The following is a 20,421-nucleotide window of genomic DNA, read 5'->3' as shown; positions in this document are numbered from 1 at the left end:
CTTTGCAAAAAAAAAAATGACTGAGGGGCAGCGAGCTTCCCGAATTCTATTTCAGACTCTGTGGGAGCACTTTGTACAACATACTTAAGGATCTATAGAGATGCTGGAGAAAGTGAATAAAACAACTTAAAGGATGATACTAGATCTGAGAAAAGTTGAACAGGCTACAGCTTGTTTCTCTTAAAAAAAGAGAAAGCCGAGGAGTGACCTGCTAGAGGTCATAAAAAGTATGAAAGGGTTTGAATGGATGGACCTACAGAAGACGTTTCTGCTGGAAGGCAGTATAAAACCAGGGGCCATAAATATACCATAGTCAGTAATAAATCCAACAGGGAATTCATGAGAAATATCTTGGTGAGAACGTGGAACTCCCTAACACATGGAGTGGATGAGGCAAAAAGCATGGCTGCATTTAAGGGGAAGCCAGAAAAATACACGAGTGAGAAAGGAATAGAAGGATACACTGTTAGGGGGGAAATGAAGTAAATAGAGAGGAAGGAGTGTTTGGACTGAATGGCCAATTTCTGTATTGTGAAATTCCATATAATCCCGCATACACACATCTATTTAGGACTGTGCTGCTTGTATTACCAAAGAAGGCAACAGGTCTACTGTCAAAATGTAAGAGTCTGTATGATAGCAGTGAATTGTCAGAAAAGGGAAAGGTTTCTGTTCAAATGTTACAGCAATTACGAATGCAGAAATTCTCTAACCATTTGTAATGCAGTAATGCTTTTTTTTGAGCAAAAAACTGAGCGAACACTGGCCTTTGAAATCTTGTTGGGAGCACACAGTAACAACGGGGCCTCAATCACTTGTATCCAATTCCACACTTTACAATACAGATTCACATGCCAATTGGTGATAAAAGAAGAGCTGTATTACATAATAAAATATTTCTAAAGCAAACCAGAATCAATTATTTAAACAGCCATGAAAATCTCAATTCAAAATACAAGCATATACACAAGGCAGTGTGGCTTATATATAAAATAACCACATACTGAGGGCCTTAGGCACTGCCCAATGTGATGGAATTTCACATATTAAAAAAATACTCGGGAAAAACGCAAACAATCAGGAAATTATTAAATTAAAACCACCACAGAAGAAGTCTGTAAGTAATATGGCAAGAGCACCATGATTACCTGACCCACTCGCTTTCCATTTAAAGTGACAACATTGCCCATTACAGCTGACTTACTGGAATGTGACCAGCTTTGCATTCTGTATATCATATACTATTTCAGGGCTACATGTATTAAAAGGCCTTGAAATGGATTTTGGGCAGTTGAATAAATTGACCTCTTGACATTTTGTATAAAGAAAGAAACTAATTTATAATTTCCGTGTACAAATGAAAAAATTCAATCTTCTATTAAACAAACATGTGATTGCTGCCTTCGCTGAAAGCATTTCAAGTCAATTTATGAACTTTGACTTCGCTGACCTTCAGCAGTACAGAATAACAGGCATAGACTATAAAGCACCTGAACATGCAAATGACCTAGCATGCACCAGCTCTGGATTGGAGACCAGCTACAAAGAGCATTACAGGCAATGTTTCGCAAAACAAATTAAATACTGTACTTAAATGTCACAGCACACGATTGTATTTTGCCACAGATCATTACACCTGCTACTTGCACCTTAAACTGCAATAACTTGAAAAATATTACATCGAATGCCAACATGTACAAAAAGGGAAGGGGGTGGGGAGAATGGGAAATGGGTTTCTTCAAGTAATTTAAACATCACTATTCCACAGCTAGAGGAAAGGTCAGAATTTAAGTAAAGAAAAAAGGAACATGTATGACATAAATGAAGCAGTTTAATAAAACAAAAACAAAACACAAACAAAATAAAATCCCACACAAGTAGGGAAGTAGGCTCCAGGCAAACTAATACCAATTTCTGCTGGGTGATCAGGTTTTAAGTTGGCGTTCCTCTTGAATTCATTACCTTCTGTGTTGGTGCTGGTGCTGCTGCTGCTGTATATGTTTCGCAAGCTACCTACACGGTTTAGTTTCCATGCTTTACGTTTGGCTGCGTCCAGAGAGCAGAGGGAGAAGAAGACAAAAGGGGGAGTGAGAGAGAGAAAGAGAGAGAGAGAGAGAGATGTCAAACTCACAGTGAGAAAGTAGACAACTAGCAGGGGAGGAGGGGTAGGGTGGTGGTGGGGGCTTGTTAAATCTCACACAGCAAACAGGAGTGAGCACACTCAATTGCCCTGTTTGAGCCTCTCCAAACCAGGACCTTTGGTGGAAAGACGACGACAAGATTTGAACAGAGGCAGTGCCCGTACAGGTCAAGGCAATAAACTGCAGCTTGCTGCGAGTTTTCAGTCTCTCAATGCACTTCCTGCAGGTTGGAGCAGTCATATAGTATTCACATCTACATCGTGGTCTAGATGCCTGAAATAGTTCGGCCAAAAATAACAGTACTTTTCTCAACAGAATTCAAAATATTGTAATTATCATAAAGTAATGATGTCCAACAGTTGAAGATCATGTCACAGAAGAAAGGTCAATTTCTATTCAGTGATTTCTATTAAGTGATTACCAAAGAAACTCAACAAGACATTTCAGAAAATAATTTTCCTCCTACCTCCTGTTTCCTAGTCTGAAGCTGTTGACACTTGGTGGGCAGCGTCACAGGCAAGGCCAAGTCTAATGAGGGCCCATGGTCCAGCATTCATAGGTAAGGCCTGGTTCTTCCCCCATAGCCCTGGAATTTTTTTCCCTTCAAGTATTTATCTATTTCCTTTTTGAAAGTTATGACTGGATCTGCTTCCATCACCCTTTCAGGCAGTGCATTCCAGATCATAACTCACTGTGCAAAAAGATATCTCCCCTCTGGTTCTTTTGCCAATTATCTTATATCTGTGCCCTCGGGTTACCCACCCACTTGCCACTGAAACAGTTTCTCCCTATCTACAGGGCAGGATTTTCTGGTTGTGGGGTGGGCGGTCCCGGGAAATGGTCCGCTGTTAGTGATCGGCCTCTGACCATGATTTAATGCCAATTAATGGTCAGCCAATGTGAAAGGCACGCTGAGAAGCTCAGAGATGTTGGGGTGAGGGCAGGAAGAGGGTGAGTGCTGAAGTGTGCGTATGCGCAGGGGAGTGCACACAAAGCTCCCTGAAGGCACAGAGCTGCCTCAGGGAACTGAAGAATTGTGGATACAAAAATAAAGATTTTAAGAATGAGGGAAACATGTCCCCGCATGCGACTCTGTCACATGAACAGGGGCATATTAAAAATGATGCTAAAATTTGTTTTTTTTAAAATTACTGTTGGAAACCGCATCCCACCTGTAAAATATCCAAAGGCCGCCTGGCCGATTCACCTGCCTGCCAACCGTAAGGTTGGATGGGCAGTGAAAAATAGCTTTCAATTATTTGATTAAGGGCCTTAACAGGCCTTATAATTGTCAGCGAGTACACTGCTGACTCCTGCCGCGCCACCGATTGAAATACCGTGCAAGTGCACGATGATGTAGGGACGCTTACCCGACATCATCGCGTGTGATTTTATGCCCGATTAGACCCGACATCATCGCGTGTGATTTTATGCCCGATTAGGTCAGACGCGGCCTGCCTGCAGGACGTAAAATCCTGCCCACTCTGTCAAAACTCTCATAACCGTAAACACAGCTGTTAAATCTGCCCTTAACTTTCTCTGCTCTAAGGAGAACAATCCTAGCTTCTCTGGTCCCTCTACATAACTGAAGCTCCTTATCCCTGGTACCATTCTAGTAAATCCATTGGGAGCATATCACAGGCCAAGCATTGGAAAGGAAAAAGAAAAGATATGTACAGAGATTAGGCATAAAAGCAGGAGCAACAGGGAATAATAATGGGTGACTAATTATCCAAAGTAGATTGGGGCAAGAGTGTTCTGAGTGACAATGATGAGAGGCGATTCTACAATATGTCCTAGACAGTTTTCCGAATCAGTATGGTTGTTAGCCCAACAAAGAAGGTGGTTAAGTTGAATTTGGTTCTGGAAATGAAGTGAAGTATGCAGTCAACATGAAGGTTGGGGAAGAACATAAGGAACAATGACCAAAGCAAAACTAGGTTCAATATAAAAATGAAAAGAAAAGGGAAAACTGAAAGATAAAGATGCTTGACTGGAAAAAGAACTTTTCAAAGAGATTTAAAAAGCAGCAGCTAGCCCAGAAAATCAGGAAGTGAACAATGGAAAATGTTCAGGGAGGAGATGATTTGGGTACAGTGTAGATACATCTCCCACATGGAATAAATAAGAGGCAGTAAAAGTAGGAGTTCATCGAATGAGTACAGAAACCAAAATTAAAGTGAGACCCAAAAAGAGGTATCTGATAACATAGGGCTACTAATACAAAAACTAAATCAAACCAAATACAAAAAAATGACCAAGGGAAGCAGAAAAAGTCAGTGAGACCAAAAGCAAGTACGAGGAAAGACTAGAAATGACAGTTGGAAGGATTCTATAAACAGTAAAAGAATAGTTAGAGAATAGTTAAAGCTGTTTAAAGTTAAAAGTTTAAAGCTTAAAAGACAAGTGATGAGAGAGGAAATATTTTTATAGAGGAATGGCAGAGTTAGCAAATGAGTACATTACTTTCTGTTCTGACTTCAGAGGGTGGTTGTGAGAGTGACGGGTACAAGCTAAGATGGTGAAGTAATTAGATAGGGCACTTGTAGACAAGGGTGCTAGAACACATTGGCAGACTCTCAGTAGAAAGTCATATGACAGCACCCTAGAGGTTAGACAGGAGCAGTTGACTGTAACCTTTCAGCATGCTTAGATATGGAAGACATGCCAAGAAAGAAGAATGGAAGGGATAGATGGAAGGAAGGAAGGAAGGAAGGACGGACTGATGATTAGATGGAAGAAAGACAACCTCAGGCTATTCCAAAGCACTTTTGAAGTGTAGTCACTGTTGTAATGTAGGAAACACGGCAGTCAATTTGTACACAGCAAGCTCCCACAAACAGCAATGTGACAATGGCCAGGTCATCAGTTTTTTTGGCATATCATTTGAGGGATAAATATTGGCCTAGACACCCTGGTTAAATTCCCCTGTTCTTCAAAATAGTGCTGTGGGATCTAACACACCCACCCAAGAGGATAGATGCATTCTCGGCTAAACATCTCAACCAAAAGACAAAATATCAAAGTGCAATGCTCGCCCAGTCTTAATTGAAGACAATTCCCTACGCGTTTCTTTAATTAATTCCTTCACTTGCTTCTCCAGCCTTCTTCACGACTCTCCTTGAAGTACTGACTCATACTGACTCATACTGCGGCTATGCTGGCAATGAACAATGGCAGCTCTCCAGCACCTTGGTCCAAGTGGGTGTTCTCCATTGCTGAGCCTGAGTAGGGACTACTATTAAGTTCCCATAGATGGGGGCGTATCTTGGGTCTGAACCTAGTGCTCCACCTCACTGAGTATGTACCATTAGAATGTGTCCCTCATCCTTTACACGGAGAGTTCACAGAGGCGGTTGTGAGGGATTCATAGAGACCTCCCTCACAAGCAGGAGGGGGAAAAATTAGAGGCCTTGGGTATTATAGTTGGCCACTCATCAGTGCCTCCAAGTGGCTAGCTATATGACAGGCCAATCTGTATTCCGAATGAGGAAAAGTGCATAGCAGAGAGGGGTCACTGAGGGTGGAGTTACAAAATAACAAACCTGTGGTGCAGTATTATTTCAATTTCTTTAAATTTAACGGTCATTCTTAGAAAATGATATCAGATGTTAAAGAACAGAATACATGTACTAGAAAGGCTGCAAAGGGCATGGAGACTAAAAGATTTAACAAGTTCAAGACTATATTCTATTGCAAAGTACGAAATCAGTTGCGCCTTGCCACAATTCCAGAACGTTCATTATCTCCTGCTGCTGGATAAGATTCTTAGACACAGTAATACAGCTGCAATTATGTTTTAAACCTAAATTAGCTTCACATTTAGGTGGATTAGTTCGAACTTGCTTGGTAGAGAAAGCCACTCTGGTCTTTTTAGTGAGCGGCAGGTCACTTAGATGGGACTGAATGACTGGAGAATGTTGCCTGGGCTGGAGAGATTGGATAGACAGGGGTTATTTTCCTTGGAGCAGAGGGTGGGGGGGGGGGGGGGGGACCACACATGACTGAGGTGTATAAAATTATGAAGGGCATAGATAGGCTAGACAGGAAGGAATTTTTCCTCTTGGTGGAAGGATCAATAACCAGGGGATATAGATTTAAGGTAAGGGGCAGGAGGTTTAGAGGGGATGTGAGGAAGAATTTTGTCACCCAGAGGGTGGTGGGAATCTGGAACTCACTGCCTGAAAGGGTGGTAGAGGCAGAAACCCTCATAACATTTAAGAAGTATTTGGATGTGCACTTGCAATGCCATGGCATACAAGGCTATGGGCCTAGTGCTGGAAAATGGGATTAGAATAGTTAGATACTTGTTTGACCGGCGCAGACTCGATGGGCCTCTATGACTCTAGCTAACCAATGAGGTGGGCAGTTGCAGTGGGGCTGAACTGCAAAGCCCTTTTGTCAAAGCCTCAGGAGCCTACACTCGCTGAGCACTCATGACTGTGTTCCAAGAAGCACAAAGCTAGTGCTACATCCAAACTTGTGTTGTGATGGGCAGCTGGTGACAGTTCCAGTATGCCAGTGGGAAATGAGGTGGCCTTTTGTTATCAATGCAAACATGTTTTTATTTAAAATGAAAAAATATAAAGAGTTCTCAATCTGACAGACTGTCACAGTATAATGTCAGTCCTGTGACAGATTGTACATTTTTATACTCAAAAGTTTGCCTTAAATTTCAATCTTTGCATTTGGCATGCATCTTTCCTTCACCATCTGTGAATTTAGTTCATTCACCTTTTAATTTTACCTTTCTGACTGTTTCTGCTTTACTTTATCATTGCTACACTTCCTTCCAAAGGTTGTGTAATTGCAACAAACGTGGGAGCTCAGGAGCTGGAGTTTACACATGTCCGTGTGAGAAATTTCCCATCCCAGTGCCTGAAACAGTGTTACACAGGATAACCTTTCCAACCAGTGGCTCAGTCGATGGCACTCTTGCCTCCGAGTCAGAAGGCTGTGAGTTCAAGTCCCACTCCAGAGACTTGAGCACTTAATCCATGCTGACACACTCAGAGTACTACTGAGGGAATGCTGCACTGTCAGAGGAGCTATCTTTCAATGAGATTTTAAACTGAGAACCCATTTGTCCTCTCGATCCCACAGCACTATTTTGAAGGACAGGGGAGTACAATTTTAAAATGGGATGCTGGAACAGACAGACCTGGGAGTGTATGTACACAAATCTTTGAAGTGACAGGACAAGTGGAGAAGGCTGTTAAAAAGCAGATGGAATCCTTAGTTTTATTAATATAGAGTACAAAGGCAAGGAAGTTATGCTAAACCTTTATAAAACACTTTCAAAGAGCTTGCATTGGCACAATGGGCCAAATGGCCTCCTTCTATGCTGTATCATTCAGTGTTTCTATAATCGTATTGCCAAGCAAGCATGGTTAGGTCTTAGCTGGCGTATTGTGTTCCATTCTGAGCACCACTTCAGGAAGGATATTAAGACCTTAAAGCGGTTGCAGAAGAGATTTACTAGAATGGTACCACGAATGAGGGATATCAGTTATAAATGGAGAGACAAGAGAAGCTGGGATTGTTCTCCCTAGAGTGGAGCAGGTTAAGAAGAGATTTGATGGAAGACTTCAAAATCAAGAAGGGTTTTAATTTGAGTAAATAAGGAGAAACTGTTTCCAAAGGCAGGAGGATTGGTAACTACAGCACACAGGTTTAAGACAACTGCCAAAGAACCATAAGCAACACGAAGAGAAATATTTTTATTCAGTGAGTTATTATGATCTGGAAGTGCTAAAAGGGCAGTGGAAGTACTTTCAACAGTAACTTCCAAAAGGGTACTGGATAAATACTTGAACGGAATAGATATACAGGATTATCGAGAAAGAGTTAGGTGTTAGGATTAATTGGATGGCTGTTTCAAAGAGCCTACAGAGGCACGATGGGCTGAATAACCTCCTCTGATGCTGTCTTATTCTCTAATTCTATTACGGTGTTGTCAAAGAAGCATGGCAATGAAAAATTCCCTCCTTAAATGTCTTTGCCTCTCTCCTCTTTTAAATTATTGCTTAAATCTTATCTCTTCAACCAAGCTTGTTGTAGCATATCCTTATGTGCCACGATGTCAAATGTTGCTTGATTCTGCTCCTCCCTCCCTAGACATCTCAGACCCCTCTACCTCTCTCCTTCTTTACAAAAGCTGCTGCTAGTAGCTACTCCTACCATGAGATCTGCTCTCATGGTATGTTACGCTCATCTGTCTTGCGACATCCTCACACATCCACTGTGGCTTATCTGCAACTGCTCTGTGATGTCTGTCATCCAACTACGCCTTGGACGACCCTCTTAATGCTGCCCTCCACTTTGCCCTCTGTAGCTTTTCAGCTGATTAAGTGGCCGAAATACCGACAATTTCTTTTCTGGATGTCACTTTTCAGACTTCTTTTTGCTCTTGCAAAATCCTTTGAATTATTGTTCAAATCCTACCTCTTTGACCAAGCATGTTGTAGCATATCCTTACGTGGCACGTTGTCAAAAGTTGCTTGATTCTGCTCCTGCAGGGTGCCTTGGGACGCTTCAGTAGGTTAAAGGCACTACATAAATGCAAGTTGTTAATGTTGAGTTCATACTATAAAACTGGTGATAGGCAGGAAAGCCCAGTGAAAATCTGGTATACGCTGATGAGGCCAGGAACTATGGGAGACTTGGGCTATGAGCGTAAGTAAGTAATTAACGATAGGCCACAAAGGACTACAGGCACCTTTCTCCATTAGAGACGACAAAAACAGATATTGAGCAGGAGGGAACTGGGCATAGAGAAGTTGCAGAGGCAAATGAAATGTCAAAGAGGGAGCCTTGGAAAACAGGTAGGTAAAATGATAATGCAGAGGTGCCTACGAGTTCTAGACACCAGTGAAGAAAGAAGATGACATGGGAGCTACCTACAGCTGGAGAGCCATGAGGTAGAGTGGGGTGAGGGCATGGAAGGGAAGACGAGGATCGTGAAATCAATACACCGCAACAGAGTGAGTGAATGGGTAGGTCACAATCAGCACTCAGTGAGGGGATGAAGAGACCTGAACAGGATCAACAGCGAGGTCAGCCTTGGGCAATGGTGAGGTGGCTTCCATTGGCATTAATGTACCTGGGCAAGGTTGGAGAAAAGGAATCTAGCCAGGATTCCTACTGAAAAATGGACATGTAAATGAAAATTGGGTATCACCAAAACCATGCTGAGCCACAATGTTCCCCTGCCACTGACAGTGGAATTTTTGCCAGCACCCACCTTGCACATGAAGAATTTTGGCAAGTGTCAAAATGTCAGTAGAATTTAGGCCCCCCCCACCAGCATATGCCAGTACCTTCAGGGATTGGGATAGAGTAAAAACAAACCGTTTCCTTTGGATTTGGATCTTTTCCCTGAACAGATGAATAAATTTGGGCAGAACTTACTGTAACGGGACTCTCACTTCTCATACATAATAGCTGTCAGTCTCCTGCATTGCCTGCAATGGGGCAAGGCAGGAAAAGTGACAAGGCCTTACTGAGCACCTGCACTCATCCCTAAGGAGAGTACGCCTAGGTGCTGGCAGGCAGCCGTGGAAAAAATGAATGTCTGCTTCCTGTTAAACTACAGAAAAATCAGCAGTTTACATTTCTTACTGTCACTTTCATTTTCTGTCTGCCTCTCCTGAGGATGGTCACTCATGTTTAGGCACAGTTCCACCGCCACTGGCTGCCCTCCAGTATCTTGCTGAACTGGCCAATCCTTCATGTGAGTCTAATCAGCATGCCTTGGCAGGCTATTTGATTGTTGGAATATCACAGCCAAGCCTTTTAATAAAACATCCATTTGGTGGAAAAAGGGTGAGCCAACAGAATGAACTGATAGGAATTCCACTCAGTGCATTGATTCTCCATCTTTCACCACTCTACAATCTGTCCACATGAACAGGGCAAAACCGCCTTTGCACATGTGCAGATTGTGAATGCCTTTTATCACATATAAGAAAGTCAAATCATTCGTCTCAAGTGATGCTTCTGAGAGACACTGGCCAAGATATTTTCTAATGCATGAAATTTCCATTTACATCTATCAACTCTTTGGGCAGAATTTCACATTCTCCCACTGGCAGGTTTGTAGGTGGGAGCTGGCTGTAAAATTCTTCGGATGGCCTTCCCACCCGTCCCAACCTCTCTGCAATTTTCTGGTAGGACGAGTGAGGCCCAGGCTGCCCCCCCCACCTCCACCTTTACCCCAATTGAGGCCTTTTAAGTGCCAATTAATGACCACTTAAGGGCCATTTCCCACCCAGCCTCAATTTTCAGGTTGGCGGAAGGAGTTAAGGGGTGGGGGGGAATGATGGGGGGAGGGGGCACCTCCATCAACAGCCTCCTTTTAACATCAGGCCCCTCTGCACCCGCCTCACAGCACCCCCCTCCCCCCCAACCGGCCCCAAAACAGGTCTGGCCACTGCAGGTGCTTCGTCCCACCCTGGCCTCTCCACCAACGCCCCTGCCCCACTCTGCTCACCTCCCTTCCCCACTCTGAGACCCAAAACCTACCTAGGTCCTGGGCACCTGGGACTTAAACTCTGGGGACTGCTTGCAGTCATGTCCACTGCAGCTTCTGATGCTGCTGGGACTAGAGAGATGCCGGCCAATCAGATTGGTCGGTAGCTCTCCGAGGTTGGACCTCCTCCTGAATGACAGGTGGAAGTCCTGCCTCGAGCCAATTAATGCCCTTGGAGTGTTAAATGGCTGTGGGCAGTGAGAATTGGCGGGGATGTATTCGCCGCTGATTCCTCAGATGGTGGGAAGGTAAACTCTGCAATCCGAAAAATTCTTGGCCTTTGCTTTTTAACCCACTGAATATTTTTTCTACTTGTGTGACCATATTCCCTTTCAGTCCATTATCTTTTCCATAAATCTCTTAGCAAATGACTTTTTAAAAATTCCTGTATTCATCTGCTCCATTGGATGGAAAGCACTGTAAACTTACTAGAACTAGAAACTACTGGACTCCAAGGGTTAGATTTTGAGGAGAGATTAAACAAACACCTGAATGATTCATTTCCTGGAATTTAGAAGGTGATAATTTGATTGAATTTTTCAAAATATTAAAGGGAACAGCTAGGGTAGAAAGAGGGAAACTATTTCTGCTAGTTGGGGAGGTGGTGGCATAGCAGTATTTTCACAGGAGTGGTAATCCAGACCCAGAGTAATGCTCCAGGGACCTGGGTTCAAATCCCACCATGGCAGATTTGAAATTTGAATTCAATAAAAATCTGGATTTAACAGTCTAATGATATTCGTCCCACCCTGGTCATTGAATGGTAGAGCAGGCTAGAGAGGCTGAAAGGCCACCTCTGTTTCTATGCATTTATTTTATTTGTCTTGTTATTCAGTTAAAGTATTCTATAAGGTTGATGAGCTGACGATTTTTTTTTTTTAAACACAATTATAGTATGATGGTTGGGAGTGCATTGTCGATTGTTGTAAAAGCCCACCTGGATCACTACTGTCCTTTAGGGAAGGAAATCTGCTGTCCTCACCTGTGAGACCCCAGGTCTGCAGTAATGTGGTTGACCTTTAAATGCCCAGCCTTCTACACAAAGGATGGTAGAAGTTTGGAACTCTCCTCCACAAACAGCAGCAGATGCTCAATCAATTGTTAGTTCTAAATCTGAGATTGATAGATTTATGTTACCAAAATAAATTAAAGGATGAGTATCAAAGGTGGGTTTATAGAGTTAGGTTGCAGATCAGCCATGATCTCATTGAATGGTGGAGCAGGCTAGAGGGGCTGAATGGCCACCTCCTTTTCCTCTGTTTCTATGCATTTATTTTATTTGTCTTGTTATTCAGTTAAAGTATTCTATAAGGTTGATGAGCTGAGGATTTTTTTTTAAACACAATTATAGAATGATGATTGGGAGTGCACTGCCTCTGAAAATGAAAATATGCAATAGCATAGTGGTTAAGCTATTGGAATAGTAATCAAAAGGTCTGGGTTAATGTTCCAGCGACACAATTTCAGATCCCACCATGGAAGCTCAGGAATTTAAATTAGGTTAATTAAGTGATTCTAGAATAAAAAAGTTAGTATCAGTAATGCAGACTTCGAAACTACCATGTCAACATCTTTCTTCCTTATTCGTCCTTCGAGGCAATGATGATCATGTCCATCATCTGGGATGTCTGGTAAGGATCTGGTGGGTACATAGGTGACTGCTAAGGCTAATCTGCGCCCAGAAGGTTCTGCTGCAAATAGGACAGGATACCACAGCTGACTGAGTTTTGGGCGAGTTGCAGGCTTGGGATTGCCTCTCCACCTCTGATATGCACTTGCTTTTGAAGGAGGCCGCAATGTTTTTTTATTTGGTTGCACCAAGTGCAATGATCGTGGGCGAGCTTCTCACAGGACTCAAAGTCAATATCAAAACTCCTAACAATGTCCTTGTAGCACTTCCTTTGACCGCCATGAAAGTGCACTATAGACCTAAGCTCTCCATAGAAGATTCACCTTTGGTGAGTGAGTGCTGGCATTCTAGCTCCATGACCAGCCCAACCCAGTCATGGCTGTTTTACTATGGTGTGGATGCTTGGCATGCCAGCTTGGGTGAGTACCTCAGTGTCTGGTATTTTGTCCTGACATCTGATCTTCAGAAGCTTCTGAAGGCAGCTCAAGTGAAAGTAGTTAAGCTTCTTGAGATGACGTTGTAGATAGTCCAAGTCTCGCATGCGTAAAACAGGGTAGACAGGACTATTGCTCTATAGACTTTCAGTTTGATAGGCAGACTTACTCCCCTTCATTCCCAGACTGATGTTCAAAGTCTGCCCTAGGCTACATTTGCTTTGACAATTCTTGCATGTGTCTCATCCTCAATACAGATAGCTCGAGAGAGTGTGCTGCTGAGACAAGTAAACTTATCCACTGCTGACAGGTTCTGGTCATGGACTGAAACCTTAGGCCTGAGATAGGGTCTTCTTGGGGCAGACTGGTACATTCCTTCAGATTTCTTCATGCTAATCGTAAGGCCGAATTTGTCACATGTATTGATGAACAAGTTCAGGCTACATTGCATGTCCAGCTCTGGACTGGCAGCTAGTCATCAACAAATAGGAAATCATGAAGTTATGTCCTTGGAGACCTTGGTCTTTGCCTGGAGTCATCTCAGATCGAGCAGCTTCCTGCCCAAGCGATATCTGATTTTGATGCCAGGGTCATGTCGTGGGAGGTATCTGAGAGCATGGCAGAGAAAAACATGCGGAAGAGACTTGGTGCTAGCACACAGCCCAATTTAACTCCATTAGTGACTGGGAATGGGTCAGAAGACTCCCATCATCCAGGATACACGTGAGCATGCTGTCACGGAGCTGTCAAACCACTGTGATGAGTTTCTCAGGGCAGCCGAATTAACGTGAAACCCAACTTTATGTCCTTTAGGGCAGGAATCCTTACCCAGTCTGACCTATATGTGACAACAGACCCATAGCAATGAGACTGACTCTTAACTGTCCTATGAAATGGCTTCGCAAGCTGCTCAATACAATTGAGATGAGCAATAAATGCTGGCCTTATCGGTGAAGTCCACATCCCGTGTATGAATAAAAATAGGGTGCCTGAAGCAGTTTCAAAGTAATTTTGAAAAGGAAATTGTATAAATACTTGAAGGGGAGAAAATTTGTACAGCTATGTGGAAAAAAAGCAGGGAAGTGGGGCTAATTGAATAGCTCTTTCAAAGAGTTGGCACAGCTATGATGGGCCTAATGGCCTCCTGCTGTGCTGTAAGATTCTATGATCTTACCCTTTCAAAATCCATGCTGACAGGCCATGATTAGCTCATGTTTCTCCAAGTGCTTGGTAATTTCATCCCATATGACAGACTCTGCTAGTTTGCTAACAACCTTAACGAGACTAACTGGCCTATAATTTCCTGGCTTGTCTCCATTTTTGAAAAGGGTTGTCACATTTGCCAAGCCTTCTCCTTTCCAAATAATTTTTGCAAACTAGACTTAGAATCTCTTTATCTGAATAGAAATTGCCAATAACTGATGGTTCTGCAAGGCCAATATTCATCTCTGTGAAAAGTGAGGCAAAGTGCTCATTTATTATCTTCGTTAATCCTTCAGCGTCAAACCTGTCACCTTTATCTCTCAGGGACCATACCCCTAGCTTAACTATCTATAGAAACACTAGTAGCAACCGGAAAATCCTGCTATTTCTCGGTGTTGTTTTAAAACTCAGTTCTTCTCCTACTCCCCTTAGCTATTTGAATCCCCCTCTTTGTATCTGTCCTGTACGTGCTTCATATTCATGCTGTCTTTCATTTTTAATATCCATCCTGTAAGCACTAAATACTTCCTTTTTTGGTTTCAAACTTTGTGTAATCTTACGGTTTACCATTAAAAAAGCTGTGTTTTGATCATTAACACTTTCTCCATATGAGAATAAATAATCTATTTTTTTCATTTACTTTTTCATGGGACTTGGGTGTCACTGGCAAGGCCACCATTTGTTGTCCATCTCTAATTGCCTTTTGAACTGAGTGGCTTGCTCAGTCTCTTCAGAAGGCAATTAAGAGTCAACCACATTGCTGTGGGTCTACAGTCACTTGTAGGGCAGACTGAGTAAGGATGGCAGATTTCCTTCCCTAAAGGACATTAGTGAACCAGATGGGTTTTTATGACGATCGATGATGGTTTCATGGTCACCATTACTGATGGTAATATCACTTCCTATTGTTCCTGATTACAAAATCAGGGAGACAATGTTAAATTTGTATACAACCCTGGTTGGACCACACTTCCAGCACTGTGCACAGTTCTGGCCTCCTGGCTACAAAAATGATATTGAAGTGCTGGAGAAAGTGCAAGGAAACATGGATGTTATTGGAATTCTGAGGATGCAACTATCAGGAAAGACTGAGCAGAGCAGGGGCTCTTTTCGCTGGAAGAGAGATGGTTAACAGGAGTAAAAACAGAAAATGCTGGAAAAACTCAGCAGGTCTGGCAGCATCTGTGGAGAGAGAAACAGAGTTAACATTTTGAGACCATATGACTCTTCTTCACCATATGACTCTTCTGCAGGAATTCACCAAGGTTCCTTAGACAGCACCTTCCAAACCCATGGTCACTACCATCTGGAAGGGCAAGGGCAGCAGATAGATGGGAATATCACCACCTAGAAGTTCCCCTCCAAGCCACTCAACACCCTGACTTGGAAATATATTGCCGTTCTGTCACTGCTGCTGGGTCAAAATCCTGGAACTTCCTTCCTAACAGTGCTGTGGGTGTACCCACACCACACGGACTTCAGCAGTTCAAGAAGGCAGCTCACCACTACCTTCTCAAGGGCAACCAGGGATGGGCATTAAATGCTGGCCCAGCCAGAGAAGCCCATATCCCATGAATGAATAAAAATATAATTTGGCACGAATTTTTATCTATTATTATTTCTCGAACTTTTTCCTATTAAATTGCTGATCACCTAACTTCCCTTCTTGGTTCCTATGTTCGCTGATATTAAAAGTTCTCTCACCTCATGACTTGTCCCTTTGCCCTCATCACCACTCTCCTCAAAAAGACACAACCTGTGACCCCTCCATCCTTGCAAACTGCCACCCCGTCTGCGACCTCACTTTCCTCTCCAAACCCCTTGAATGTGTTACCTGGAAAAACTGCATCGGCGGAGAAGAAAAGAGTTGACGTTTCGAGTCCTCATGACCCTTCGACAGAACTAGGCGAATCCCAGGAAGGGGTGAAATATAAGCTGGTTTAAGGTGGTGGGGTTGGGTGGGGGGAGAGAAGTGGAGGGCGGTGGTGTGGTTGTAGGCAAAAGCAGTGGAAGTGAAGGGGCAGGTGTTACATCTTTTGCGTGGGCATGGGGTGGTGCCATAGGTGGGGGTTGGGGAGTAGGGGGTGATGGAGGAGTGGACCACCCTGGTCCACTTGCATTTCCCCCAACTTAGTCTACTGCATTCGTTGCTCCCAATGCGGTCTCCTCTACATTGGAGAGACCAAACGTAAACTGGGCGACCGCTTTGCAGAACACCTGCGGTCTGTCCGCAAGAATGACCCAAACCTCCCTGTCGCTTGCCATTTCAACACTCCACCCTGCTCTCTTGCCCACATGTCTGTCCTTGGCTTGCTGCATTGTTCCAGTGAAGCCCAACGCAAACTGGAGGAACAACACCTCATCTTCCGACTAGGCACTTTACAGCCTTCCAGACTGAATATTGAATTCAACAACTTTAGGTCTTGACCTCCCCCCTCCATCCCCACCCCCTTTCTGTTTCTTCCCCCTTCCTTTTGTTTTTTTCCAATAAATTATATAGATTTTTCTTTTTCCCACCTATTTCCATTATTTTAAAATATTTTAAAATCTTTTATGCTCCCCCCACCCCCACTAGAGCTATACCTTGAGTGCCCTACCATCCATTCTTAATTAGCACATTCGTTTAGATAATATCACCAACTTCGACACCTATGTGTCCTTTTGTTCTGCTGTCTGTGACATCTTTTGATGATCTGCTTCTATCACTGCTTTTGCCTACAACCACACCACCCCCCTCCACTTCTCTCCCCCCACCCAACCCCACCCCCCCACCACCTTAAACCAGCTTATATTTCACCCCTTCCTGGGATTCGCCTAGTTCTGTCGAAGGGTCATGAGGACTTGAACCGTCAACTCTTTTCTTCTCCACCAATGCAGCCAGACCTGCTGAGTTTTTCCAGGTAATTCTGTTTTTGTTTTGTATTTCCAGCATCTGCAGTTTTTTGCTTTTTGTTTTTTGTTTTTAACCCTTGAATGTGTTGTTGCCTCCCAAATCTGTGCCCACCTTTCTCGGAATTGCGTTTGAATCCCTGCGTTTTCCGGCACTGCCACAGTGCTGGAGTGGTTCTCATGAAAAGGTACAAATAGCATCTCATAAGACTGTGGCAATGGTAAACTAATTCCTTCATTCTTCTTGACCTGTCTGCAGCCTTTGACATGGTTGACCACAAAATTCTGCTCCAATATCTCTCTACGTTTGTCCAGCTGGGTGGGACTGTACTCGCCTGGTTCCATTCTTATCTAACCAGTCACAAAGGTTTCTCTTCCCAAGATTCTTACCTCTGGTGTCCCTCCAAGTTGCTGTTGATTTTCTATTGTAATCAATGACACCAAATCCCCAACATTGTTCCTTACACTGTGATTTTAAACACCAACATTTAGTTTGACTTCTTCCAGCTCGGTAATTTCCTTTGTTTTTGGCTTCCTAAACCTGATTTCTTCATTACTAACTTGCTTTGTTTAACCTTTTTCAACCTATCCACCTCCTTATTCCCTGTACACCTGAACCTTAACATGCCTTCCAAGCTGCCTACTTTAATCATGCACTCCCAACCATTTAAACTCCTCTAATCACCTGGCAAGTATACTGGTGCCCGTCAGTCCAAGTGTAGGCTAGCTCATATCTGCCCCAGAACAGGTCCCAATGCCCCAAGGATTTGAGCCCTTCCCTCGACCAAAATATGTCGCTAACCATGCATTTACCTCCTGAATCTGATTACTGCTGTCCTTGCTAACAAGTGCCACTGATAGTAATCCTGACATTAGCTAACCGTGACTGATTTTTGATCCTTGTTCATTTGTAGCTGTTAAGAGCAGGGGAGTTTGCCCCGGTGTCCTGGAAATATTTAGCTCTCAACTGCCACTACTAATAATAGGGAAGCAGAGAGGAAACAGGGAATAATAGACCAGTCAGCCTGACGTTGGTATTGGGGAAAATTCTAGAGTCCATTATAAAAAATTTAATAGCTGAGCATGTGGAAAACAGTGGCAGAATCGGACAGAGTCAGCATGGATTTATGAAAGGGAAATCATGCTTGACAAATCTACTGGAATTTTTTAAGGATGTAGCTAGTAGAGTTGATGAGGGAGGAGCCGGTGGATGTGGTTTATTTGGACTTTCAGAAGGCTTTTGACAAACTCCCACATAAGAGATTGGCGTGTAAAATTAAAGCGCATGGGATTGGGGGTACTGTATTGAGATAGATAGAAAACTGGTTGGCAGACAGGAAACAAAGAGTAGGAATAAATGGGTCTTTTTCCGAATGGCAGGCAGTGACTAGTGGGGTACTGCAGGGATTGGTGCTGGGACCCCAATTATTCACAATACATATTAATGATTTAGGTGAGGTAATTAAATGTAATATCTCCAAATTTGCAGATGACACAAAGCTGGGTGGGAGGGTGAGCTGTGAGGAGGATGCAGAGATGCTTCAGTGTGATTTGGACAAGCTGAGTGAGTGGGCAAATGCATGGCAGATGCAGTATAATGTGGATAAATGTGAGGTTATCCACTTTGGTAGCAAAAATAGGAAGGCAGATTATTATCTGAATGGCTATAAATTGAGAGAGGGGAATGTGCAACGAGACCTGGGTGTCCTCGTACACCAGTCGCTGAAGGTAAGCATGCTGGTGCAGCAGGCGGTAATGAAGGCAAATGGTATGTTGGCCTTCATAGCCAGAGGATTCGAGTACAGGAACAGGGATGACTTGCTGCAATTGTACAGAGCCTTGGAGAGACCACACTTGGAATATTGTGTGCAGTTTTGGTCTCCTTATCTGAGGAAGGATGTACTTGCTATAGAGGGAGTGTAGCAAAGGTTTACCCAACTGATTCCAGGGATGGCGGGACTGACACATGAGGAGAGATTGAGTCGATTAGGATTATATTCGCTGGAGTTCAGAAGAATGAGAGGGGATCTCATAGAAACTTATAAAATTCTAACAGGACTAGACAGGGTAGATGCAGGGAGGATGTTCTCGATGTTGGGGAAGTCCAGAATCAGAGGTCACAGTCTGAGGATATGGGGTAAACCATTTAGGACTGAGATGAGAAGAAATTTCTTCACCCAGAGAGTGGTGAGCCTGTGGAATTCGCTACCACAGAAAGTAGTTGAGACCAAAACATGGTATGCTTTCAAGAAGGAGTTAGATATAGCTCTTGGGATGAAAGGGATCAAAGGGTATGGGGAGAAAGTGGGAGCAGGCTATTGAATTGGATGATCAGCCATGATCATAATGAGTGGCGGAGCAGGCTCGAAGTGCCGAACTGCCTACTCCTGCTCCTAGTTTCTATAACTGGGGGAGAGATGGTGGCAGTGGCGTAGTGGTAATGTCACTGGTCTAGTAATCCAGGGAACATGGGTTCAAATCCTACCAAATTCGATTAATAAATCTGGAATTGAAAGCTAGTCTCGGTAATGATGACCATGAAACTATCATCGATTGTCGTAAAAGCCCATCTGGTTCACTAATGCCCTATAGGGAAGGAAATCTTACCTGGTCTGCGTACATGTGACTCCAGACCCACAGCAATGTGGTTGACTCGTAACTGCCCTCTGAAATGGCCTAGCAACTCACTCAGTTCAAGTGCAATTAGGGATGGTCAACAAATGCTGGCCTTCCCAGCATTGCCCACAATAAATAAAAGAATAAATAAAAAAGGTCATTATCACATTGCTACTTGGGGAGCTTGCTATGCACAAATTGGAGGCCACATTTCCTACACTGCAATAGTGATTATATGTCAATTGTTTAACTTGGCTGTGAATCACTTTGGGATGTCCTGAGGTCGTGACAGGGGCTGTAGAAATGCAAATTGATCTTTCTTTCTCATTTGCCTGCACAACATTTTAACTTGTTTCATCGAATCAATTAAAAACGGTATTGCTCAACGGTTCCTAAACTGATGGCTCAGTGGGTAGATGAACCACTCTGTGTGGTATGGTGCCATACAGACTAGGAAAGCCCCGCAGTTAATCCCTGTCAGGTGCCACATTAACTTATCTCAGTGAGGGGACAGCAGTGGGAACTGAACCAGAGTTTTCACTGACCTGAGGGCAAGAAAGAAAGAAAGAAAGATCACTCCTTTTGATTCTTGTCCAATGACCCCGATGGGCAAGGTCAAGGGTTGGCCAGAGTATGATTCTTTCCAAGCATCTGATAGGCATTATAATGATGCTGGAACTGATTCCATTATGGTCAAATTTTACTGTGTAAGAATCTGATATCCAAGAACCAATGAGTCCTGTAACACTGGCAAATCTTTGGGATGCTCATAAAACTATCAACATAAATAAACATTGTTCTCTCAGAAGCTCATAAAACTGTCAGTCAAACAAAGCCAGCTTGCCTGGGGCGAGACGGTAGCAGGCACCTTTGTGCGTCTCACTGCCTCTTTAGTGCTAATTTGCGATGGATTTAACTCCTTGGTCTTCCAGAGCAACTCCATTAGTCTCAGAAGGATCATATGGACTCAAAACAATA

The 20,421-nt window shown here is 43.3% G+C and overlaps 1 protein-coding gene across 5 annotated transcripts in view; it reads right to left on the bottom strand.

The window, feature by feature from the left end:
* The window catches only part of agap1 (ArfGAP with GTPase domain, ankyrin repeat and PH domain 1), a 689,020-nt gene that overhangs the window by 92,495 nt on the left and 576,104 nt on the right, over window positions 1-20,421 (bottom strand). The gene's annotated exons all lie outside the window — the stretch shown is intronic.

Source organism: Carcharodon carcharias, chromosome 12, assembly GCF_017639515.1.
Source record: "Carcharodon carcharias isolate sCarCar2 chromosome 12, sCarCar2.pri, whole genome shotgun sequence".
Classification (NCBI taxonomy): Eukaryota; Metazoa; Chordata; class Chondrichthyes; order Lamniformes; family Lamnidae; genus Carcharodon; species Carcharodon carcharias.
The sequence above is the reverse complement of the archived record's forward strand: the minus strand, read 5'-3'. Positions and strand labels throughout refer to the sequence as shown.